We start from the raw sequence: 27,685 nt of genomic DNA, 5'->3' as shown, positions 1-27,685 counted from the left end.
TTTCTCTACTGAACTGTGCTATTAAGTTAATCTTTTTCCTTCTTTACAAGCAGAGAGATTGTTACGATAAAGTTATAAGGCAGTTCTAATTAAATCTCACATAACTACGTTCAAGTAGTAATATCCAGAACCTGTGGTCAACTCAACCTACAAAAGACATTTAAAGTCTTTGTAATATTTCAGCTTATATGGGCATGACTACACTGGAAGCCTCTCTAGCAGGTAGATTAAACATAATTTAGTAGTAGAATATATTTGACGGAGAAGAAAAAAACATTACAACTTCATCGAGTCTAGTAAAGCATCCTTATTCAAATGTTCATCAGGAGTACAGGAAAGTGGTGCTATTTTTTCCCCTTTGTTTTTATATATTTCAGATTTGGCAAGCACACAAAATGTCCCAGATATTTTGGCATACCAGAAACACCAGTAATAGCACTAGGTGAGTACTGGTTTTATCTGTAACACATCACAGCTTTATGGCTGACAACCTGTGACTCCACAGAAGCAGTGGTAGCACATAGAGGTAGGAAGATGCATTTCTGTACACTTGGAGTAAAACAAAAGCGGCTAGTATGACTTTGTATGCAACATATAGGAAAACTGACACAGTCCAGTTCTGATATCCATGAAATCAGTGGCAACAGGAGCACACCTGTAAGTCACAGACCGGTACTGGAATTTTTGGATATGGATTTTTTCAAGGACATTGATAAGGACTTTTTTTTTTTTTTTTCCCCACCTGCAGTGTAAAGATCAGGCTGACAGCTGGCATTCTAGACAAAACACTGCAGTGAGACTGTTCAAACACTAGTTACTTCTTTGGAAGTATTTATAAAAAACAATTATTCTGCAGAGTTAGAGAACTCTGTAAAATATGATGGCAATACGCAGAATCACAGAATCAGGAATGCAGGAACTAGCATGCAGCCAACTACTCCAGTGACAAAGGTAATGCCTTATTATTTTGAAGCTGAAAAACATGAAAAACAAGCAGGATTTTGATTATACTCCATCTCTCCCAGTTCAACCAAAAGATCTGTCCCAGACAGTCCATGTTACAAACATGATTTAAACATTTTCATTTTGTTTAACATGTATTCATATTGAGATGCCTTTCTGGGGTATCAGGATAGATGCTGTCGATTCGTGTTAATGACAGGATGCAATTTTTATTATTATTGTTCTGTAATGATGTTAAGCCATGTTTTGTTTATTACTCATAATACACAATGATAGAAGTCACCAAAATGGCTCGTTTGGAGACTTCCCATGCTAGGCTGCAAATGTGTATTAACAATAGTATAGATTTCTGTGTTATAGTTTCATAAAATGCATTTGCATAATATGAAATCATAATCCCCAATGTGCGATAAAAAGCCTATGAAAAATAGTTACTTCTCATCTACTGCACAATGGTTAATTTTAATCTTCAGTCTCTCAGATGTAGGGATTGGTTATTTGGGACTTTTTTATACTGTGAAAGAGGCCTAGCCCTTCCCACAGAATTAAGTCCTGTAAGATGAACCAATCAAACAAGGAACTTCTGTAAAATGGAGACTGTTTGCTACTAATTTGCATGCACACTTCATTTAATATACTTCCAGGCAGAGATGTTACTTCCAATATCATAACAGAGACTGAAATAAACAGGAAATGCTGGCAGGTCTGACTGCATGGCCCTCGAGGGACCTATGCATGCAAAAACATGCAATGGCAGTAGAACAGAAATGAACTCAGAGTAGGAGTCAGGAGCAGTAGGAAGCCATCATTTGGGCTCAAATGGAACCTTTGTAAGAATGTGATGCTTTCAAAATCCACTGTCCAATGAATCCCGAGACAGTTTTCTCCCAGTTTGACTGCAGAGATGGGTAAGTCAGTTTTAGTATGGCTTCCATTGAATTGCAAGCACTCACAGTAAAATATTGACTGGCTACTCATAACTCTTTGGTGTCATGACAGAGGCCTTGTGCAGTTGTGCACAGCTAAAACTTCTGTAAGAGGAAACGATTTCTACACCTCTTCCTTATGAAGAAGCCTCAGTTCTCACCTTGATGGCTACTGGGATATTCATGTAGACAATTTGTGTTTTGAGCTGCTTTTGTTACATACGCATCTTTAAACGATTGATGGTTAATTACCATTCTACTAATGGAAAATAAATGTAATAAAAATGAGTGTGTGCCATTACTTCTTCCCTTTTTAGCTCCAATTATCACATTTGCATTTTCATCAGTAAAGATCTTTGGGTTTTCTTTTTGCTATGACAAGTAAACACTCTTAATTATATTTAAGTGTCCAGTCTTTAAGTAGACATTTTCTGGTACCCTGCTGCATGTACACCTGTCTGATGCACCTTGCCACTCTGAAGTTCTCTTCCCTTTGTCAGAGCTTAATTTCTTAGTATGTGGAAAATCTTTGCACTGTTATCTACTAGAATTTCAAAGCTCTTTCTCCTCCAAGGCCTTGGTGGTTTAGTTCAGACATTCAGCTCCTTGCAGATGGATTTATACAGAAACATTGGGATGTTCTGTTTGATGGGGTGACGGGAAGAAGAAGCCTTCATACTATGATTATCATTGATGTTTTTACACAATGAGATAGCCTGAAAGCTAAAGTAGGTGGAAATCTCCAGGAAAATAAATATGAATCTTTTCCTTCACTGGGCACTTCCAGTGATTTACAGAACAACAGATAAATGCACTTTGTATGGCTGGTAAGAATCACAGCTTGTCAAGTTACAATCCAGTAGTCCTGATTTTAGTGGAGTCTGAACACAGTAAAATAAACTTTTACTACAACAAAGAATGATAGAGTTATTCTTTTAATTCACCCGTCCTTTAGATCAAAACAGACAGCTAATCCAGGTGAATCTACCTACATTTGTCATTGGCAGTGCACATAAAACATACAGACTTCTCACAAAGGAGCATAATTCTACGTTTACGTTATATTTCATTATATTTCATTACGTGATAATTCATTTTACCTGGAAGATGGCATTTCCAGATGTAGCTGTTAATGCCATACTATGGCTATTAGCAGTCAATGAATAAGAAAGTGAGAAGAAAGGGGAAAATCACTGCATCCAAACAGTGATTGGTATTCTGATGAGTTTGTGCTGGTCACCAGAATTGCATCACACCATTTTCTGAGAAGGTCTGCTATCATCTTATCATATACAGCAGGTTATGGAAACAGTTATTTTCAGAACTGGAAATGTCAGGAGGATTTATTTACTTAGCTAGAATCAATGGTTACACTTCTGGTTACTACCAATTGCCTTGTTTGGGGATAGATTAAGACACACTGACCCAGAACTTGGGAGCACTCAGGTACATTTAGTTCCACCCAGATCTTTACAGCTGAGAAGTGGGACACTTGCACTGAGCAGCAACAGGGAAATTGCATCAAGCCAGTTTACAGAGAACCTTAATGATACTTGAAAAAAGTGGGACATTTCTACTCTTTCAGTAGAAGAGAACCTGTGCTACTACTGCCCAGGGTGAAAAAGAACAGCATAAGACATCACATGTGCCACCTCAAGCTGTGATTTATGGGAAAATCTCCACTGCCCTAGCTCTGTCTGGAAGCAATGCCTGATGTAACTATTGCTCCCAGACAACACTTACATGTATTTCTTAAAAGGATGGTATCCTGTTTAATAGCCTTTCCAAAGGTGAGACAGAGCTATAGAGGGGAAGGAGTAGGGCAGGTGTTACCCTGCATCTAGATAACTTTAATTTGGTTTTGAAATTGCCAATAGAGAAAGCACTGAAAGAAGGGCATGGAATGAAAATGTGATTTAGTTTAAACAAAATCCTGAGAGAGAAAAGTAGTTCTTTTTCTTTCATGCTACCCCTGACATTAGGAATGGAATCTATTTTCCTCAAAGCTACCAGCCTGTTCCTATATCCTTGTATGGTCAGAAAACCCTTTATATCTGTGAGAACTTTGGGGTTGGTTCAGAAAGAGCATAAGATTGAGCTGGGATAGAAAAGCATTATATTTTTATGGAGCATGTCACTCATTTAGGGAACATGGAAATTTGTGTATTTTGCTGTAGGGCATCTGACTTGAAGCCAAATCTGCTTCACATGATGTTTCTACCACTATTTTTTTTTCTCTCCAACAGTGGTAAATCTGCTGCAATGTGGACAGTTCTGATCTGCTTTATCAGCATGTAACTACTCTGAATTCAGCCAAGTTTAAGGTAAGTAGAATTTAGCTCAGCAGCAGATAGGATCTTGCACTTTCACATTTGATGTGCTTCAGGCTTATTGCCAGCAAAATCAGGGTTTGAAAATTCACGTGCAAAAGATGGAGCCTGGAAACTGTGGGAACAACTGATGATATTTCAACTCCTACCTCCTTGCTTTGTAGGCACTATCAAGTATAGTTGTACAGTTAAGTGGCAATAACCACGAGCAAAAAAATTGCTGGCGCTAAGGAGATTAAAAATAATAATAATAACAATAAAGCCAGAAATATATATGACAAAGTCTCAAAAGGAGGGAGATGATTAAAATGGCAGACAATGAAGAAGAATCTAGAAATCAGTGAAGTTTCTGCAATCTCAACTTCACTTTTGACTGCAATAATGTACAAGATTGAGCAACAGAGTAAAAGTAGGAACGTGAGGTATAGGAGTAAATTTGGGCTTATAACAGCAAATGAACTTTGTAGTGAAGTACAGTTGAAAGGTATATTGCTACTTTTAAATATTAAACTATTTCTGTAAGGTGCCTTTTTTAGATATGATACAATAATTTTTTACTCATTTTAATAGAAATAATGAAAATGAGGTACTAAAAAGATATAATTACTCAGAGGAGTAAGAAGAATTTAGAACTTTTACTCTACAAAGTAACAGAAGATCACACCACCCAATCCTGCTGCAGCACCAGAATACCAGCATGTTACTGCACAGGTATTTATTTTTAACCATGTGGGGTGAAAAGCAGTGACCTGCTTTTCAGCTGAGACTGATATACATGTGAACTCTGCATGCGTATAGTTAAAAAGTACTTTATTCCTGGCAAAAATAAATAGCTGGCAGTAACCAAACTCTCTCCATTGAAAGAATACTAGAGGGCTGGATACAGCCCCTGCAATAGTGCAATAAAATGAGATGAGCTTAACACTACCAGATGGTACCCTGTACAGTGTCTGAAATAAAATGGAGAATTAGGGTGCCCTAAGGTGTGCACAGGGAAGGCAATTACATGAAATAAATGGGCCTCAGGCCTAGATGATGCTCAAGTATGCTACACAGGAGACAGATAGTACATCTGGTGAACAGATTTTATCACACACTGGAAAGCTATAAAGCATGCCGTTGAATTTCAGATCTGGGTTTCACAATGACATTTTACCTGTGTTGGTATTCAGTGCTGTTTATTTTTAAAGGTGCTGTAATCTCAATGATGTGTTTTAAAAGCCTTCTTAACATTGTTTTCTGATGTGCCCCATTTTTTCGACAGATTGATGTAATGCAATGCTTTTTCATGGTCAAAATACAAACTACTTTGGCTGTAGACAATCATGTTTTTATTTAATATATCACATTGCTGATGTGATTTTAGTAATATGGTTATACTTGTCAGCACTCACTGCTTGGGAGAAAGCCAGTATCTTTGTAAAGTTAACTCCCACTTCTCCATTTCATTGCAAGGTCTCACTGTCTATAAACCGGCTCAAGTTCTCCCATGTTCAAAGCAGATACAGTAGATTATGTGAGCAAATCTACTGAAGTGAATCTGAGGGATATATATATTTTTTTTATCTCAGAAGAACTTATTTGTTTTTGTAGAATTCCTGCTCAATTTGACATTAAGATTTTTTAATGTTTATACTTGGGAGAGCAGCATTCAAACTGTTAAAGGAGCTGATGAGAGAAGCATTCAGTCTTTGATGCTTTGATTTATTTTTCTCTAATGAGGAAATTATTTAGAACTTTCCTTGGCCTTTTCTAGTTTTGGTATCTCCCTGGTAAAAAGGCAAAAATTTGAGAGACTGCAGGATGAATATTCCTGACAGAAAGATCTATGGGCTGTGAAATAGTGTCTCTATGGAAATGATGAAATCTCCATTCCCTTAAGACATTTAAAATTAGAAGAAGCAAAGCACCAATACATTCTGACAAGGTAATCCTGTTTTGGCCCCTTGTGGATGGGCAAAATACTTCCATTAGCTGAAATTCTGTATATTATTGTTCATACTACAAATCTGCAATTTCAGAATGTTAGGAGTTTGTTTTCAGAATTACTTCAACAACAACAACAAAAATTACTGGTATCACTATATTGGTTTATCGCTGTAGTTGTATCAATATGTCTCAGTGCCATCCCTCTTATGAGTGCTGTATTTGGGTTACTGTACGCCACTTCTAAGAGCCACAGAAGTACCAGTAACACCAACAAATTTTCTACACAGACAGGTGCCTAAACTTACCTTCTCAGCTCTGAACAGCTTAAAACCTTGTCATCATTAAGTTCTAGTTGAGGAGAAATACATAAATGCAGGCATGGGCATATTGAGTTCCAATGAAGGTTAACTGTCAGCTGTAGTTACTATAGGAGATGGATACCAAAAGCAAAGCAAAACTTCTGCAGGTAGCCTCACCTGCAGAATGAGAGGCAATAAGTCTACCTTTGTTCAAGGGATGGACAAACTCATTCTCTGAGTTACTTGCTTATGTCTAAACAGACTCAAAAGAGAGCCATTTACAAACTTCTCCTCAACACTTCTGAATTCTCTTGCTATAAATACTGCAAATTAGTATGAAAGCACAGAAAAATGATGGGAAAGTTCTATGGGATTTTCTCTGAAGTAAACTTGTTATTTCATCATACTCCTTCCCCTGAGAATATATCTGCTGTATGAAATTGTGCAAGACTTCTGGACCACAATTTGAAACAATATGTAGCAGGATTTTGAGAAGGCCACTTGGGAGTTGTCTTAATTGTGGGGAATTTACCACAGTCACTATTTAGAGGAAGCAGGGGGCTGGAATATTTTCATACTTCAATTAAAATTGTGGCACTAACTTCAAGTTTTGGGTATCAGCCTAAGCAAATTTTCAAGGCTAACAAAGGGTTATAAAATATATACAATGACAAGCAATTAAATAGAGCAATGCAGTTGGGCCATGCTCTGTGCACAATTATCGCTGCCAAATAGCGCCTTTCAACCATCAGTTATTCAAAAGCCCTGCTTGTCCTACTATGTCTGCAGTTCTGTATTTCACCAAGTGCCAGTCCTGAATGGCTTTTGGCTGCTGAATAGGAACAGCTCTTTAACCAAGCAAGAAAGGAACAGAAGCAGAAAATAAATGTGAAGAGGAGAGAAATAAAAAGAAGGTGAGAGAAAGCATGCCTGTATAGATATTCTTGGACAGCTGCATATCTTTGTAAATCCCTTCTCTCCCCCACACAGCACCCAGACAAAATTTCTGTTGTGTAGCTTCAGTCTGAAAGAAAATAACTTCTTTTCTAAGCAGCAATGACTCTACATCAACACAGCAACAAGAACAAGAACAAGAGTAAGGCCTCCCAGAGAGACAACAAGCATGAATTTGGCTCCTCCATGACAAGCTGCCTCTACTACCTGCTGTTTGCTGACTTGGCTAGAGAGGACTACATCTAACAACAGAGGGCCAGAGCCTCTTCTAATGTAAACAGTCTGAGCTTCAATAAATTCAGTGTTACCATGCCAATTTACAACTATTAGGGGCTTAGTGCTCAGGCCTTTCCTACAGAAATTAGGTTACAGCTCACAGAGGATTAAGGTGTTCAGGTGTATATAGGATTCAGTTGCCAGTGTGTGCCCACCTGCACATAATCTCCCAGCCATCAAAACCCCAAGGCACCTGAGCTTTCAAGGCTTGCTTGTACCCAAGGTTCTGGCCATACTCAGAGGACTGTAGTGTTGGCTGTGCTCATCACATCAATGCCAAAGCCCCTCAGGGCTTGCAGCACTAGGATTCCCCCACAGTTTGCAGCTTTATTCAACAAGTGATGTTATGCTGTATGTGGTAGACAATGTCCAAGCAGGAGTACCAGGTGATAGGAATATTTCCATTTTATCCACCCAGTGCCTAGCTTTCACATCCAGCACAGAGTCTTGTGTCTGCCTGACAGCATTTGACCAGGGGGACACAGAAGTTTCTTGTCTGAATTTAATGTTTTTATCTATTCAGGTAACACAAACTGCCTAGTTGTGATCAATTGATCACAGATCCTCTTACACTTTCTTTGTTTCTTGAACAGATAGGCCCAGTCACTGTTCTTACCAGGCCAAGCTGAGCCTAGAGGGCACAGGTCATAGTACACAAAATTGAGAGCCTGTGAGGTTCAGCAAGTCAGTGGCTGCTGGTGACTGAGCACAGAAGGGTGTAAAGATAACTGCAATTAACTCCTACAGAAATTAATGCAAATATTCAAAGAATTTAAGTCATTTTTCATTTACACTATCTGGGATATTAATGCAATGCTCTGCTGTTAATGCTTTCTTTTTTTCCTTTAGGTGATCCATGTTAGTATGATTTAAACACATCACAGTTCACTCAATGGAAAGATTGGTGTTCTGAAAATGTTTTTTGCCAAAAGAATAAGCTCTAAAGTAAATGTAGTGCTAGATATCAACTCAAGTTGCCATAAGCAGAATATTAACAAACTTACAGACTAGCTGCATTTTACAGGAAGTGCGTGTAAATAAACAAAATATCAATACCCATCATTTATATATATTCAGAGAGTGCTAATGCTTCATACAAGGAACAAGCTAATTTTCAGTAAGGCTGTAGAAAATTAGAACCAGTCTACTGTTACTGCTATTTGAAAATCATCCTTTAAGGAGCTGTGGCTCTGTCAGTTTGACACCCACAGCCAGCAGGTAGCAGAAACGCCTAGAAGCAAATTGTAGGTAACACTGAATTGCCCTGAAGTCACAGAGGGGGAACAGAACAAACTCTTGTTTACTTGGTCACATACTGCATTCCAGGAAAGTACTGCTTTGGAAATATGTTTACATATTACTTACAAATCATGATTAACCTACAGAAATACAATGTGACAATATAGCAAAAAAGAAATAAATGTGTATTGGTTGCTTTCTGCATGATTAATGCTTCTTTCAATCAGACACATACATTTCATTTTATTAAAGATCACAGTTCTGATTGCAAGAACTTGATCATAAATAAAGCATGCAAGTGGAAGTTGGAGATCTTCTAATATTAATGACAAGAAAAATGGATTTATTGAATAGCCACCTGCAGTTCATACATATATAAGCACATAAAATGATTACTCAAAAGAAGGTATCATCTCAAACTTGGAACAGATTCTGTTTTTTAAGTAGCTTAATAATAATAGCAGTGCACCTAGAGAAAATTATTTCTGTCTATTATGACATAAAAATTAAGCACAATAACAAGCATTTATCAGCTACTTTCTACCTTTTCCCTCTACCTAGGAATTATAAAGTCTATTATAAAGTTTAGAAACTGGAAAAAACAAGTGGCTGATGAATAAACGAAGACCAAGAGCTAATCAAATGGGGTGCTTTGTCCAAAGAACTGATAGAAAATCTAGTGTATTATTGAAAATACGCATACTTCTAGGAAAAATAAATAACACAACAATAAACAAACATAACTGAAATGAAACTAAGGGACTTCACATAGCATAGTGCAGTGCTGCAGAAACTGCTTAGGTAGGTAGTGTAAACAAGATGAAAGAAACCAGCAGAACCTTTGAGGAAACTTCAGAAGCAATATAGGGCTGTTTAAGATAGGAAAAACTAGACAATTCCCCACTAAGGCCTGAGGGCAGCAGAAACAATACAGTTGCACTGTGGAAAGCATCTGTGAGGAGAGCTAATTTTGGGAAGCCACCAATAGCTTTCATGTGATGTGTATGAGGCCGCCTGCCTGCTTATCCCACATGGAAAGGAATCTCTGAGGACAAAAAATCTGCAGCTCCACCCTGCACAGCATGCCCAGGGTTAGCTCACATACCCTGAAGCAGCTGTTGCCTCACCAGTGATTTTCCCCATCAAAGCTGCTTCCCATCACCAAGCTCTTCCAGCCTGTCACAGTTCCCACCAGCTCAGCAGTTCTCGGGAGTATTCCCTCACTTGTTCTGTACCAGAAAGAACCATGTTGCTGGGGTTACCCAGTGCTCCTGGCACATTTTGACAAAGTATAGGATTGTAAAGGTATTGCTGGGAGATTCAGAGGGACCAACAGGTAGGAGAGGAAAGCTGAGCAAGGCCCAGGGTTCCACTATTTTGGAGTGAGAGAGCAGCCAGAGAGGTGTGCTGCCTGCACATCATGCTCATGGGAACATCTTTGCAGGATCTAGACAATTCTATGACTTGTTAAACAAATTAACTGTAAAATAAATACAGTACCTGAAAGAGTTAAAGATCTGAATTCTGTTTCTTGCTAGTCAGGTAACCTCATGCAAAAATTTAAGGACAAACCTACTGGCACCAAAAAAGCCCCGTCCAGACAATGTGACAACAGCACTCACACTTGCAGCTGATGGAACAGATATAAGCAGCTACCAAAAGTAATTCCCACCAAATATTTTTTGTGTTCTAACAAAAATAACTAAGTGGAACATGATACATGCTTCAGAACAACAGCAAATGAACTGAAAAACTCCTTGAAAACCAGCTAAATCAAATTCTCACTTTTGAGACTTAGAAAGAAATGAATAGAGCATTAAATAGTTACACAGAACTAAAACGAAGCAACAAAAAAATTAAATTGCAAATTACAAAAACTCAACAAGCCATTCAGTGAAAAAATCCTATCAGGTTGTCAGATGAACCCACAGATAATGATTACAATCTAAGTATTTCCAGTTCCGAAGTTATATGGGAAATCTAGAGTGTGATCTTTGAGTTTCTGAATGACTACTAGCATTATATTGACTACAATAGGAAGAGGAGTTAGGCATTACATCACTACTTAAAAATAGTATTTCAAAAAGTTACGCAGATAGAACTGAAGCTGACAGAAGTTGTCACATCTGCATTTCCCCCAATCAATTTATTTTTCTCAGTTTAATTACCCAGCTACACATCTTAAATCAAAACCACAACCAAGTCCTTCTTTGCAACAGCCTCTTTCCCTTTCTTGCTGCTGACAGGATGAGACTCAGCAGCATCTTCCATGCTAAGCAGCCACGTCCAGCCCCTGCTTCCAGGCCATGCTGCTTAGTTCCCATGCCAAGCACCAGAAACGGGAGGGGAAAAGGAGACTTGCACAGATGTCTGCTTGCATGTGGGTCACAACCAGACACCAGATAATATACATTAAGAAGGAAACATTTAATCTTTTATGTTGTGCCAAAAAGTGGGGAGCAGGTGCACTGATGTGAGCTGTTTGTATCTTCTTATGCTTTTAGTGAATTAAATCTAGAATCTCTCTTTTTTTTTTTTTTTTAAATCTTTTTAAACTAGTTTTCTCTAGACAAGTGTTTTTTCTGCTTCAGATGGCTATACAGCTATAACCTCAAATGATTTTCAGGATTACAGCTATAATCTCAAATGAATTCCACTGGAAGGAGTTCCGTCTTCTGCACACAACCCTCATTCCTGCCTTATCCTTTCAGTTGTGCTGACACAATTGTTGGTAGGGACACATAGGAATTGGACCAAGGACCTGGGCCTCATTTTAAATAGTGCTGAGAAAAGAAGCAGACAAGAGCAAGGTAACACTTTGAACAACTGGAGGGGCTGGTGCTATCAGGAAAAACCAGCTGAGGACAGAAACTCTTTAAATATTGCTGCAGAGAAAGAAAACTGTGAAACTGCACAGTTAAACTGTGCCAGATATTTATTTAGCTAGTTAAAGAAGAAATAATATAGAGCTTGGGAGGTAAGGTTAAAGTCCAGTTTGTCATTATCCACAAAGAAAGACAGAGTTCAAGTCTACCAATGCTTGAAATGATTTTGTTAAACAAAGGAACTGCGTGAACAATAATTCAAGTAATTCCTATTTTTAATATTACTTCCCTGCAGAATCCTGCATGCTTCTGGTTCATTTATTTGCTTTGAGAACTGCAAGTCACTATCTGAGCCCACAGTACATTCTTGAAACATTATAAAAGCATAATTTTGTATTTTTTTTGTCTGAAGGCTAATTTTCTGTCCAACCTTATTGTTGCTTGATAGAATTACAACTTGCATCTACCTAATACCATTTTCTTGCAGAAAATTTGAATTACATTGTACATTAAGATGAGAACACAATCTATTCCTTAAGAAAGAATGAGAACAGTTTAATGAGAAAATCTTGCAGAAAAGAAAGGTTCCTAGATAACTCTGGCCTACAAATTATTTTCTGCTGCTTCCTCAATCTTCCCTAACTTTAAGATTATCATTATGAAAATACATTTCAAATGCTGACACCCTTTATACCACAGTAAATTCATGATTTACTCAAACCATATTCCCAGAGTTTGGATGAACAAATGGCAATATATTCAGCATTTCTACATAATGCCATTCATCAACAATTACTTGTCTGTTTAGGCCTCATTTATTGAAGTTTACATCTGTATTTCCACATATTTTTAAATATCTAGTTTTCTTGTAGAAAACTCCATAGGAGTGTTTGAATCCAAGAGGGCAAAAAAGAATTGGACATCTATTTGTTGAATATTTTAATTACTTCAGAAAATGGAGAAAATATCTTTAGATCATGGAAAACAACTTTTCATCAATTCCTGCATCAACTTCTTTTAATAGGAACAAAAATCATTAAATTCTCGTGAAGTTTTTGAACAAGTGGTGTTCAGACACTCAGTGTGGCTGAAATTTTCACCATGACCAGAATGGTAGCTAAAACTGCCTGACATTTAGGAATATATAGAATTGCTACTGCCAAAGGGAAAATTGATAATATTCAGACAGTCAGACATTATAGGATAATATTCCAGACAATCACTCTTACAAAGAACTTGATCAAATGGGCAGGAGAGAGGCAAAACCTAAAGTAGTTGTTTTTGGGTTTTTTTTTGCCATGGTTGCTCGGAGTTGGAAAGCTTATGTTCCACCATTTGTTCCAATCTGGCTAAGCCTAAAAACTTAATCTAATAGCATATCCCAAGTTTTACTGTAAATATTACTTTATTAATAGTTGTTATTTTTGGAGTCTGTATGATGACAGCATTAATTTTCATTCCAGATTACATCCAAAATAAGAAAAAGGAAGAAAGACTTCCTAACAAGCAATGCCTGCTTACCATCAGTTGCCAAGAAACTGTACAGTAGCTTAGAGAACTGAAAAGCTTTGTTCACTGGTTTGGGAGCCTGCAGCACTGTGGTAACTTAAAAAATTTGGGTATCCATAGATTTTGTAAATCTTCTGTCTTGGAAATAAAAAAATATTTTAATCTATTTAATACTAAGGCTAACACATTTTTTTTTTTTTTTACTAAAAAGAAGAATTAAAATAATAATGTAATCAGAAATTATGTATTTCCAACATTCCATCTCCATTTATACAGCTGACAGCAATGAGGTTGTATTTGCCTGTACATATATTGAAGCATACAAGAGACAAAGAAACAATCCTCCTAGTACTATTGTGCATACTACTATCTAACCAAAAATTGAAGTCATTATTGTTGCTTATGTATATAAAACTTGAGCAACATCTACAAAACAATCATTTCTACAGGAGTTGTGTAAATATAAGCCCTAATTAACTATACAGTATGATCACTTTATTAACTCAGAGCAATAATTTACTCAGCTAAACCCTTCATCACAAAAATGAGCAAGCTGGAAGAGCAAGGATCTGAATATAGGATCAGCAGCTATCCAGGCTATCTTATTAATTTTAGTACTTTAATTCTGAAGAAATTAAGAGGAAGTATACAGAGTCAAGAACTTTTCTTTACATTGGCAGTGTAATCAGACTTACATCCCAGTCAGCAGCAGAATGAATAAAGAAGAAAGTTTCATTACAAGTATTCACCGTAATGTTGCCATGAAATCTAGAATTAACATTCACAATATTAAAAAAAAAAAAAAAGGAAAAAAAATGCCTTCCACAGTAAAGTTATGCACCAGCAGATACAGTATCTAAAAATGTTTGAATATTTGTATTTAAGAGCTTTCTGAAACTGTACTTTGATACTTGATGAATAAATAAGTTATTCCTCCACTGAAAAAAAAACAATTGAATCTAGTGTAATCAGAAAGAAAAAGGTAACACCACAAAAGATCCATGCTCCTGGATTTAAGTGTTTAAGAAACAAAACCAGATGATTATTGGTGCTTATGCAATGCCTCCTTGAACAAGTGGATGATGTGATTAAATTAAAAAAAAAAAAAAAAAAAGAAACTGTCACTTGCCACCTTCGTTATCTTGAGGATATTTGTATCTCTCACCTAACCAAAGTGCTCACATACCTGGCGTTTAAGCCAAGATTCAGAGTTGCTCCTATTCACTCAGTCAGCTCCCCCTTTATTTTTCCAATGTAGCTATCATTAAAATCAATGAAAGGTGATATTAGCTTTGCACTGAGAACAGACTACCACCCTGAAATGTTCTTATGCTGAGCCTCAGCTTCATTAGTTCGGAATTTGCCTCTCTGAATTCTTTTAAGTCCTGCAATTAAGGCAAAGTTCTGCAAGTCAATAGTCAATATTTGGAACTAGTTCATCTGCTAGTAATATCTTGAATTCTTTTCTAAAATGAAATTTTGTCTTATTGTATTTACCATTTGTAAAACAGAATAGCGGCCTGTGCTCCAGGATTCATTGGAGACATTCCAGTGAGGTTTTTTTGGAGCTGATTCACAATAGTAAACCTACAAGTTCTTCACACACAACTAATGGAACTGAGGAGCTGGTATCAAGGTTTTCATATCTTGTTCAAAAATATGGAGAAACTCATACAGTTATGTGTCCTGCATTCCCCTCAGCGTATGAGTTCCCCCTGCACTTGAGGTACTGTTGAAGCAGAGAACAAAATAGAACAATCAAGGACAGTGTTTTGAAGGCTGGGTGAAAATCAGTATGAATGATTTATTTAAAGAGATCAGAAACAAGGAAGACTTTGTTCCAGTAATCTGTCTAATAAGTATTTATACACCCAGTCTGAAAAATAAACACACACTTTAATGTATGCCTAATATCCAATCTAATTAGTCTAACAGCAGAGACTGCATGGGGTCTAAAGGAGAAGATTTAGACAACAAAAACCTAGAGCTTATGCAAGTACAAGTTGAACAAATCTGTATATAAATTTTCTGAAGTCTTAGGATGTGCTAGTCAAACAAAACAAAACAAAACAAAACAAAACTCAGCTTTAGCAAGGAGGTCCCCTCTTAGGGGGGGATTCTTTCAGATTAAGCATGATTAGACCTACTACTGAATGAAACAAAGGATAAGTGAAATGTAAAATATCTCAAAGCAACATCTTTTCTGTGTACCAAACACAGTCTTCTGACAATGGCAGATGCCATAAACATGATGTTCCCAGACTGCTCCCTCTGTTGCCAAGAACCCAGTGAGATACAATGTAAATGTCAGAACTCTAGATGCAGTTAATGTAAATAGCATCACTATGAAGCAAGCATTATCATATCTGATTAAGATTCTGGGACCCAAATTTTCAGCTTGAAATTGTATTCTAATACAACAAAATTGCATTAGAATTCTTGAAATACTTGCCAATTCCTGGGGGAAAAAAAAAAATAAAAAAAAACCTTACCAAGCATAACTAAATACATGTCCATAGGTGAGGCATAAATAATCTGGGTATTTAGAAGCAGTTCTAGTAGGTATAATAATGGCCTGATGAAGTAATTTCAGCTAACACTCAAACTAAACTCTCCACATTCAGTTTCTAGCAGATCAGGATGTCTTTCTGATTTGCCTTTCTGGAGGCCTTTTGAGACAGAAAATTACTGTCCAACTTGTTTAATAATAACAGAAAACAGCTAAGGAACAGGTATCATGCAAGTGGTAAATCGGTCTCAACAAACTTAGAAGAGAAATCCAAACGTCTCACATTCAAACATGAAATCATAATTGCAGACAGCAAGACGGCGTAAATCTTAGGCTACTCAAACTCTTCTAGGCTGAAGATCTGTTTTTTGTCCTTTTTTTTATTATGCATCTATCAACCTTCATCTCCGTCACTTTTGTTTATTAGGAGACATCCTCTCTGCTTCTGTATTCACTACCAAACATCTCAAAGTTTTTTTCCTTATATTTTTGTAGATCAGATGCTGCAATGGAAATGAAACCTGACCAGTTTTTTTTTTAGCAGTTATAAAGTCCTTCACTTAGGCAATATTGTTGAAGTGCCTGCCGTGAACTCTAAAGCAGCTGGGATTTTAATTGATTCCTAGAAGTGCAATGAAAGTAGAACAGATAAAAAAATGACAGAGTTGTTGCTGATGCAAATGAAAATGTTACAGCAAAGCAGCTGGGGAGAATACTTTACATGTTTACATTTTCCCAACATGCTTTCATTGTTTCTTCCACATTTTCCAGGCAAAGCTCACCTGGTTTTGCTCAAGGCCTGGAATGCAGTGAATTGTGTACAGCACCTAATATTTATTCATGCCATTGTCAAGAACATCCTTGCAGCTCATGCCAAAGTCTGTCACTGAATGTGTTTGTTCAGCTGCATGGCAAAAACATAATATACAGTCATCATCTTTACTTCGTCACCTACTCAATATTTTTCTTTTCTGATTAAATTAACTCATAAATACTGGGCTTTTCATGCCAGAAAAATCTTACATCCAACCAACTAACATACATTTGTATGTCTTAACGTTCTTGAAAATTTTAGGTACTTCAATAACAAGTTCTGAAAAGAGAAAAAAAGCCAAATGCTCCTATTTACCTGGGACTCTGGAAACTCTAATCACAATTCAAAAGTATTATGTATTCAGGCAAGACTTTCTGCCAAGATAAATTCTATCATTACTCACTATCAGCTACAGCAGGCTGAGTACAAACAAATGAGGAAAATACAAGGATAGTAAAGAACCTGGTAAAAAAAGAAGAGAAAAGTTTACAACTCATCTGCATTTCAGAGGTGTGTGAATGCCACAGAAATCTGACTGCAGCACAGGTGACAAAAACTAATGTTAGTTTATCATGAGTAGAAGCAAAGCAAATCAGTGATTCTGGCTGGAAACTTCAGCTTCTATACCAATATAATTTCAACTCAGTGGATGCCACTACCCATGGAAGGTAAAGCATGGATACTCTTTTGTGCTATAAATATATCTCGTACCTTGTATGGCACAGCAACAACAGCTTTACATGCATTTGACTTTGTCTTTCTGAGAATCAATGGAAAATAAGACACCCCTGGGAGGTCCTTCCCTCCTCTCTGACCAGGTTTAACTTATGACAGATGTTCCTCTTAAACCCATTCTTAAACACTTCCAGTAATCAATGCTCAACAACCCTATCAACAAAAAAACAAACAAACAAATAAATAAAAAAGCAATGTTTTCCTACCCTTAGAGTCAGAAAGCTTTTTCCTAAGGCCTGATCTGAATTTACCAGAGCAAGTTTGTTCTATCCACCAGAAGGAATGAATAATTCCTGTGAAAGGCTGTTGTAAATAAAATCAAATGCTGCTCCCATAGTCCATCAGTCTTTATTCTAAAGAAAGAAATACAATACACTTCTAACTTTTCAGATACGTGATACTGTTGTGACCTGTTTTTCCCCTTCAGACTCTCTAATTTGTTTGTGTCTATGTCCCAAAATTTGACATAGTATGCCAGATCAGGCGTGTTGATTTCACAACACAGTTCAGCTGTATTGAGAAGACTGTTCAAAACTGTGTCATGCAAACAAAGTGTCAGACAGATAGAATATCTATTACTAGCATTTCTCTTTATTTATGCCAGTTACTCTGTTTAAGAGGAACTGAAATAGATGTGACGTGATAAGCTCTTGAAAAAATCCTATTTGCCAAGTGGATTAATTTCACAAATTCATATTGACTGCTACTTCTTTCTCATCTGGCTCTTAAAAATTCATTATGAATTGTGGAAAAAATCTTTGGATAAAAATGCACGCGGCTGACCAGAATTCCTTTGCTCCCCTTCTCCCATTCTGAAGGAACTAGGATTAGATTTGATGTTTTACAGTTTTTCTCATTGATGTTTCCTGTTTCCTCCAAAACAATTACTGGCAAATCTGAGATGGCTATGATGCACTTCATTCTGGGACAATAAAAAAGTGTGTAAAAAAAAAAAAAAAAAAAGTGCCCTTATTTTATTCTAAGCTGAGCTTTTACCCTTCTTTTAGCTGGTGTTAATTACGCTAGCCAGCTATCACAGTTGATGCATTTAGTAGAGTTCAGTCCAATAAAAGGTTCAAAATATTACAGCTATCACAATCATATCACTCAAGAGAAGTTGCCCCTGATGTTCTGCAACGGGATAGTACCATTTGCTCAGGTTCTTCCAATGTCCACAAAAGTCAGAAAAAAAGCATTACTTGACTGAGCGGAACAGGACATTACAGACACCCAACATCAACTGCCAGCCAACAAAGTCCATCCTTTGTCTCCCTGAGCCATTGCACCTGTCAAGATTCTAAAAAGGTACGGTCACACTGTGCGTCCAGTATCACAGAGCACAGATTCATTAAGACAGCTTGCAATGATCGGCAGAAAAATAACGTTATGTGGAATAAAGTACAACCAGTCAATTAATAAAGATGAGTTGTGACTCATCTAGTTTTGGCTGAGAGGTTTAGTTCAGTCATGGGTCTGATGAAGGTAAAAGGTAAGAGAAGTCTGGCCCTCAACTCAAAGCCAAAACTGAAGAATTCTACAGTTAAACTGAATTCAGATTGAAATGAGTTTGATCCTTACTGAGAATAGTCCCTATATTTTCATTATTCAGTACAACAGTGCTAGAGGAGGTGAATTCCCTGCTATCTTTGCTGTTCTTTCTTCGAGCAAAGCGCAGATATTATAGGATCACAGAGGATGCTTGGGACCTGCTCAACGACTACAAAAGATCCTGAAGTTTATTTTTTTGCTAAGGGAAAGCTAGTAAGTGAATATCTGAGGAATCCTGTTAAAAATTGGAAAACAGCCTGCAAAGAAAAAAGAAAAGAAAGAACGAAAGGAAGGAAGGAAGAAAAAAAAAAAAAAAAAAGGACTCATTTGGAACATTGATTCACTTTCACTTTAACTAGCATCAACAAAAAATTTGCTGACCAATGTTCCACACTATTGCTTTCTCAACAGATGGGTAGCTAAATCCCATGGAGTACAGGACCTTAGAAGATTCTGCTACACATAAGAAACATTCTTCACTTTATCTTCCAGGTTTAAAGCTTTGTAGCAGACCCTAATTGGGAGATTGCCCATGTCTGTTTCTTCTTTATCATCATGCATATGCTTTGATTTCCATTTTAGACAACAGAACACATAACATACTTCCTTGCTTTTACCCTGCTTGTCCTTCCTGAACAATCTGTATCCTTCACATTAATATTCCAGCCATATGAATTCCCCCCATCAAGTCTCTGTTATGCCAATTCTGTTATAATCACGATCAATTGTTAAAATTTTCAGGTTTTCACATTTAGTCTTTATATCTTTCCTATTAGTACGGATGTTAATATACTAATGAATGACCTACTGTGTTGTTTCACTGCAAACTATGAATAAACAGCTTGGCCATTACTTGCAGTTTTTTGATCCTTGTGCAAGCTGATGGTGTTTACTTTTGTGTATGGGGTTTTGCCAGCTCACTTCCTAACTCTTAAGCTAGAGCTACTCTATACAGGCCAGCAAATGACTACTCAAAGATGTTTTTCTTCTTTTTCTTTAGGCTCAGTGTTTGCCCAGCAACTCAGAATATCACTAATAGTCATTGTAAACTAATATCCTATTAGTATTAAAGTTATAGCAACACATTCATCTTTAGACTCTAGGTTTGACTGTCAAATGGGAGGCTTCACAATAGACCCACTTGAGTTTTTAATCTCTATATTTGCACCCCTTATCTGCAGATCTTTTGATCTGCTCAGCATTACTTCCAGCAGCATCTTTGTGAGGAAAGAGGATGATGCAATAGAGATCAATGAGGCAGATGACTTGCAGAAATACCTCAGTAACACATTGACCCAGATTTCTGGGAAGCAGTATGTCTTTAGGGACTGCCAGGAGATGTTAACTCTACATTGAAAACGATTAGAATTCACTTGCAAGCAGCTTTTTTCCTCTTTGGGGAAAAAGGCTGCCTGTCCATGAACCTCACAGGTCTTAACAGTTTTTGTCTTTTCCTCCTTTATCATGGAGTGTCTTACTTTCATAATGGTCAGTACAAGTAAATTCTCAATGTTAGCAGGTGACTACCATGGACTCAGACAGTATTTGCCTGTTAAAACATACTGGACTAGACATTTCCTCCTTTACTGCTGGACAATACCTATGCTAGTTTACCTTATCTATTTTCTTCAGTGGTTACTGCATGTATCCTGTCTTACTATAACAGATGCATCTCTGCCTGACCACTTGCAGCTCTCTTCCCTGCTTCATAAGAGATTTTACTAGCAACCACAATCCAAACCAGATGTCCCTTCCTACCCAGCCTTCTTTGGAAGAGAATGTAGGTCACACTCCCTACAAATCTAATGCAGGACTGGAGCCAAGGCATACAGGATCAGGTCCCCATCTGGGCACAGCATTCAGTTTCCTAATTGCTAGCACAAACCAGGATGTTATATGTATAAAGAATTACATTATTTGCTACACTTCATGAAAGCATAGTAGAAAACCTGTAGTTTTAGGGTGGAAGGGAAAAGGGGGAGGAAGAGCAAGACAGAGGCAGATTTAAAGCATACATGTGCCTCCAGGGGATGCTTCAAGAGTCCAAGTAACTAAGTTATGGTGCACCTTGAGGTGTTAATGGGCTGCCCCAAAGCCAACAGCAACTGAAAATCCACATAATTAGGCAATGGAAACACTCCCTCTAGTCTCAATGTAGCCCTATGCCAGTCAGAAGCGTTTTCCTCAGTCAGTGAGCTGAAGGAATGTTGCACTGCCTAGACCTATTAAACTACTCCTCAGGCTTCTATGGCTGAGGTACAGGAAGCATAGCTCAGGTTAGGATAAGCTGTTTTTTCCCCACAGAAGTCTGACACTCTCTTTGTCAAAGATCATATAGCCTTTTCTATCACACAGCCATCATGTTGCCATCACTTGGTCAAAATGCTGGCCGGTGACATCCCCACCACCTGAGCAGTGCCCATGGCATGTGGCAGCCATGCTTTCGGCTACCTAATGGGACAAGTCAAGATGGGTATCTTCCTCACCAGCTGGAAGCTTGAGGTGACTACTCAGCTGCCAGAGACAGGGCAGAAAACTAACAGGGGAATAACAGGCCCCCTGTACCATCCAATTCTAAGTTGTATTACAGCACAGCCTCCTGAATATTCTGCAGGCTGCACTGAGAGCACTGCCCATCAGCAGGACTTTATCAAAACTCTCTCTGAAGAATGCTAACATGTGGGCCTGGAAAAGCCTCAGTACACCAGAGCACTCTAGTATCTGCTAAATATCCTGAGGTTAGCTTCTGCTAAGTGTTGTGCATACTGGGAAAGGTGGTCTTTTTTAAAGGTTTGACAGCCACTGCTTGCCTTAGATTTTGTTTTCAAACAGAGGAAAGTAAAATGAATTTAATGACTAAGTTTCAGATTTTTACAAGTTAAATTGATAGTTTTTGTGCAGTGATTCTGTTTTTACATTATAGCACCCATTTCAATTACCCTGTTAGTCCAGAGCGATGGAAAACCTGGTGAATACATATGGAACCCTTAACTTTCCTCTGCAACTATTTGAAACATTTAAGAATCCATCAACCAGGAAAGAGCAGCATATTGCAAATACCATCTGGGCATTAAACACAAACTCGTCAAAAGAAGAAAGGATAAACTATTTTTTACATACTTCATGGTTAGTATTTTTTTTTTCCTTTCAGTATGTGAATTGTTTCTAACCATCCTTTATTTTTAAATAATCATTATAAGCCCAGGAAAGATTCAGATTAGTAGAAAGCTTTAGTAATGATTACCTAAACTGCTTTCTTGTTGTGTGAAAACACACCGAGGAAATGTATAAATGCAGTGAATTGTTCCCTGCTCTTTCATTCACTTTTCAGCATGTTAGTTCCTTCCCTTGGCATTGATATCATTGGGCATTTGTCAAAGACAGACTGTCACTTTAGAGCTTCTATTATGTGCAAGATTTGGCAACACATTTTACCTTTGGGATTTGCTTATATCCTTTGCATGTTATTGTACTGCTTTGGCATTCAGTAAATTCAGTACACCCATTTCTTTGATGTTCATTCCAGCCCCTAAATGTGGAAACAATGACTGAAATTTTGGATCAAAGCATCCCATAGATGGATGGCAACATAACTTTGTGATCATTTACATGAACAGAAAGAAATCCCAAGGATAGAATTTAGGCCTCTTCTACAGTTTATTTACTCTTACATTCAAGAAAAAGGGAAAAAAAGGGGGATTAAGAACACAGAGGTCCAGCTTAACTCCTATCCATGTGCCATTTCTTAATACAATTAAAAGAAAACTTGTTTCTTGTATCATATGCACATTCTCATAGGAGCATAAGAATACAGAGATTAAAGACTGAATGAGGAAGGACAAATACATGCCTCAAAAGTTTTCTAGAACTGAGACCACCTTCCTACTTTCTATTTTTCCTTCAAATACAATACCCAATAGAAATAAAATAACCAAACAAGTTTAATGGAAAATGTTATAAATTATTTAAAACAACAGAGGCAAAAATCTTCAAAAGAGCCAATTATTTTCCAAATTAGCAGCCCCTTTTTTATTTGTAGAGAAAATGAAATTATTTTGGTCTGGTTGGTTCTAAGCTAGGCTATTATAACAACGAATCAATCCACACCCAACTTCCTCAGACTTCTTGGGTACAAATAAGGGCATGGAGAGGAACTCAAATATTCATTCTCATTATTATAATTTCACTTAAAATAGTTATATTAAATCAAAAAGGTGTACATTTTTTTTTGTCCTGAGGGAACATACAAGTGGCAAGACAGCAGCTGGAAGGCACTACAATATCAGAGTCACATGCTAACACACAGCTTTTGATGTCTCCCATCCAGTGGTGTACGTGCAGCATTACAGTGCTGCTGGCACGTTAGGTACTCCCATACCGACAGGTACACTCAAGTGCCCCAAAACCTCATTTTCAAAGTGAGGGCTCTAAGAGGTACGACTTTTACTGCCAGATGCGTGCAACAGTGCCATCCAGTGTCAGCTCAGTCTACTCACACAAATGCGTCCCCGGGGAATACAACAAAATTACTGTTTACAATAAAATAAATAAATGCACTCTTTCAAAAAATATAGCAAGCTGCATTCGGATTAAATGCTAGCTGCAGAGCAACAGTTACATGCATCTCGAGTTGTTACAGAATTTTCTCACTGTAACAAAGCCCCAGCCTGCTCTTGTCTGTGTTGGGGCACGTGCACAGGGTCTGGAACAGAAACACATACAGCTTTTACCAGGTTCTCCCTTAGCTGCAAAATGAAGTCTTGCTCCTCTGAAGCAGGATTTCCCGAGATTAGGCTTGGGATCAACTGCAATTTAGGACCGTTGGCTTAAAACCCCAAATCCCAACCCTCTTCATCCTGCACGGCATGGACTTTTTTTTTCAAGTGATCGCAATAGCTGTATTTTGTGCTGAGATAACTCTCAACTGTCACATTTAAAACTCTATACATTGCTTATATGCAGACGTACACTCTCCTACCCAATATATGGAGCCTGCTCCGAAAGTAATGCCTCCTACTTTATTATGTTGGCCCACAATGTTAGTGGCAGATGCTTGTGGTACAGCAATAGAGATTGAATCTTCCCACCCATATTCTGTTTTGATGCTGTGTGACAGATGGCAGCAAAGGTGCAGAATGACAGAACAGAGTCTGACACGGAAATGCAGATGAAGATGCGTCATTAAATTCCTCCATGTGGAAGAAATTGCACCCATTGACACGCTGACATTCCTCAACACTTGCTGAATGTTTCTGGAGACCAAGCAGTGTACATGCAAACGGTGAGGTGGTGGGTTGTGCATGTCAGCAGAGTGAGAGTGATATGAAAGACAAACTATGTTCTGGACTGATATACACAGCTGTCATACCACAAAATGAAGAGCGTCTCAATCATCTCATCCATGCAAATTGGCAGATTAGGACAATGGAACTATATACATAACTAAATATCAGCTTCAATGCATGGTAAACTACGGTGATGCTGGAACATCACAAGGTTTGTGCCAGGTGGTTCCCACAAATGCTTACACAGGAACAACAAAAAAAACCAAAACCGTACACTAGTTTGTCAGGACCTATTAAACCAATATAAAGCTGAAGGGCACAGTTTCCTCTATTGCATCATTGCTGGTGGTGAGACATGGTGTCTCCACCACGAGCTGGAGTGATGACATGTAAACTGCCCATTGAAGAAAAAGTTTAAGATACAGCTCTCAGTTGGTGAAGTGATGTGCACTGTTGTTTAGGAGAGGAAAGAGGTGATCCTGATGGATTTTCTGGAATGCAGGTAAGTCATCAATTCTGACCACTACATCATCGTGCTTACTCAGCTAAAGGCTCAAACTTCCAGAGTCAGGCCAGAGAAGACGACAACAATTACTCTTACAACACAATAACATCAGGCTCCATTCCAGTTTGAAAACCATGGAGCATGCTACCAGTCTTGGCCAGACTGTCCCACCACACCCATCCACCCATCATGTAGTCCAGGTTTGGTGTCTTCTGTTGCACAGAGCAATGAAAGATGGATTTTACTAGCAATGATGCCATCATAGCAGCTGTGAAACAGCAGGTCACCTCCACCAGTGCACATTTTATTTTATTCATTTATTTTTACCATGAAGGTTCATGTTTATAATTGGTGAAAATGCATAGCAAATCGTGTTTCACAACTAAGAACGTGCTCTATCAGATAGTGTTATTATGCTCTTTGTATCGGTTTTAGTTTTCATGGAAGGCATTACTACTTAGATGCATGTATTTTGTACAGGACCATGCAGGAAAAAGAACTGATTTCCTTCAGTAAATCATTTATAAAGAGTATTAAATATTTTTAATTGCATTACAAAAGGCATATGATGATTCACAACAGAATCAGTTCATTTGCCAGTTCTCAGTCTTTCAAATTTCCTTGTTTTGACACCACTTACCAAAAGCCTTTGACTACTTAAACACCACATAACTCAGGGCAGATGTACCCATTACTTCAATCACTTTGAGGGTGGATAGACTCAAATTCAGAGATTTGAAATGACTTGGCCCAACATAATGATGCTGAACACTGATACAGCCAAGGAACAGGTCATGCTGGTCTGACCTCTAGACTCTACCCAAGCTACCAGCCCATGACAAAGACAGGTGGCTTTTTTTTTTTTTTTTTTTTAAACTTCAAAACAAGAAAAAAAAAAACTTATTTTAAGCGTAAGAGAAATCAGAATGTGTTGTAGAGAAAACAAGTAACAAAAACAAATACCGAAGACTGAGGGATCATCTGCTCAGGGAAATAACATTGAACTCTAGCCTGAAATCTCTGTCAAGAACAACAAAAGCCTATTTCCAAAAAACAGATGCTTCATACAGCTTGAGCTGATGATCAGCACAGAAAGCTTGCTTATTTAGGCTCTAGTCCAGTGAATCTTATTGTGGGTGTGCTGGCTAGGCTCAAGAGCACTACTTGGGAGGTAAATAAATAATTATGTCTATGTGATGTTATAACCATATTCAACCATTCTTTTGAAGATGAGCCTAATGATAGATGAATATGAGTATTTCAGCACCTTCTTAAGAGCGAATAGGTTGTTCCAGAAACCAGAATCTGGTAATGTGCTCGCTGACATCCCAGAAGTCCACACAGCATCACATTTCAGCCTCTTCCCCTACAGAGCATGGGAAGGTCCACCATCTCTGCCACCATGAAGGACTTTTGGCACTCTCTGCTTTCTGCATCTCTTGCCTGAGTTCAGGCACTCCATGTGCCATTGCTGGAGCTGGTTGGAGCCTCATCCACTATCAGCCTGAGGTGATGGTTTTTGAGGGGCCAGGTTCCCCTCCCAGAGGCCTTTCCCAGTACTACTCGGCCCAGCCACTGTAAGAAGCAAGAGACTGGCACTAGGAATCAATACTCTCATTCTCCTCAGAATATTCCAAGGGCCAGGCATGTGCCAGCTATGTTTTGTGAGCTTTTGGTAGGATTTTCAGCACAGCGAATAAGAAGCCCATAGCAGTCCATGTATATATTTGCTAATAACCTTCAGATAACTATGTATTTTATTATATTGCATAATCTAACATGGTATTAGATTTCTTAAATATACCTCACACTTACAAGTAATTGTTTAATGGGATCACGCACAATAAAACCCCTTGACCAAATCAGATGTTAGAATACAGCAGAAAAATTTGTTTTACAAGCGTTCTCCCATTTTTACATGGTCAACAAGTCATCTTTTCCGTATCTCAGAACATATCAGAATGTCCATAGGATAAATACAAATTCTATGAAAGGGTAGCAAGGTTTCTGATTTACTGGCAGTTGCTGGTTTGAGTTTTCACAAAAATATTTAGCTATAGGACAGTGTATTAGGAGTATTCTTAAAGGTAAATAACTGCAGCCAATAAAAGTTCAGCCTATAAAGGGTCCCATCTTCTAGGAGTTTTCTGCACAGAGAATTACTACCAGCATAATCATGGCTCCCTGCACACTAATATTTCCTCTGATACAGTATGATCAATGTTGTGGAAAAACATTTATTATATTTCTTCTAGCTACTTAAAGGCATTACTGAATTATGAGCATCGCAAAACGAATCCACTGTGCATTTTTTCTTTATGTGACGTTTTTACAATCTTCATTTTCTGCTTTGCAGCCACTGAGCTATAGTGATCACACTATGCACCCTCTTACAACTGACACAGGGGCCAGGAACTCCTTTCTGCTTTATTACATTTGAAATGCACTTCATATGACAACATTCATTCTTATTCTGCCTTAGACCCTTATTTAAAGAGAGAAGCCTTTTTTTTTTTTTTTTTTTTTACTGGACTTGTACTTATTGGAAGAAATTATGAAAAAAACTAAAATGGGAAAATAGTTTAAACAGCTGTTTCAAATATGCCTACTTAACAAATGCAATGAAGTTTTGACTCAAATGTGAGAAAGACAGGCCAAGAGATATCGGTGTATGGATTGGCTCTGAAAATGCTAATAACTGCAGAGACACCAGTGAAGTTTGTTATATATTACACAGTTCCACTTCAATGGAATAAGGAATAAATGAGTAAGGAAAAAATAAACAAAAGCTGAGTCAGAAGTTTCAGCTGCACCAGTACAAACCTGCAGCGGGCAATCCACTCAAAGGCTACCACTCACAGACTCATCACAACCTTGTAGTAAAAAGTCAGCTAAAGTAAGATGCAAAGTTTAACAGACTCATTGGAATTTTCCTTTGGTAGAAGAAAGCAGAACATAACCAGAACGTAACTCTTCAGAAAATAATCCTAATAAGTCATATGTAAATACATTCTTCTCTATAGGGATGAAAGAATTTGT

General features: G+C 37.8%; 2 long non-coding RNA genes across 8 annotated transcripts in view; one reads left to right on the top strand and one right to left on the bottom strand.

The window, feature by feature from the left end:
• The window catches only part of LOC109368526 (uncharacterized), a 379,404-nt gene that overhangs the window by 188,386 nt on the left and 163,333 nt on the right, over nt 1-27,685 (bottom strand). The window lies entirely within an intron of this gene.
• On the top strand, nt 3,974-13,416 carry LOC146543969 (uncharacterized). 2 transcript variants are annotated; one of them, XR_014884440.1, is made up of 3 exons: nt 3,974-4,213; nt 7,237-7,361; nt 13,205-13,416. It is a non-coding gene; the product is annotated as an uncharacterized LOC146543969 (long non-coding RNA). The 2 variants fall into 2 exon arrangements; XR_014884441.1 differs by lacking the exon at nt 13,205-13,416 and adding an exon at nt 7,502-13,190.

The sequence above is a fragment of the Meleagris gallopavo genome, chromosome 7 (genome assembly GCF_905368555.1).
Source record: "Meleagris gallopavo chromosome 7, MGAL_WU_HG_1.1, whole genome shotgun sequence".
In the NCBI taxonomy this organism is placed as follows: domain Eukaryota; kingdom Metazoa; phylum Chordata; class Aves; order Galliformes; family Phasianidae; genus Meleagris; species Meleagris gallopavo.
Note: the sequence above shows the minus strand (reverse complement) of the source record. Positions and strands in the feature narration are given on the sequence as shown.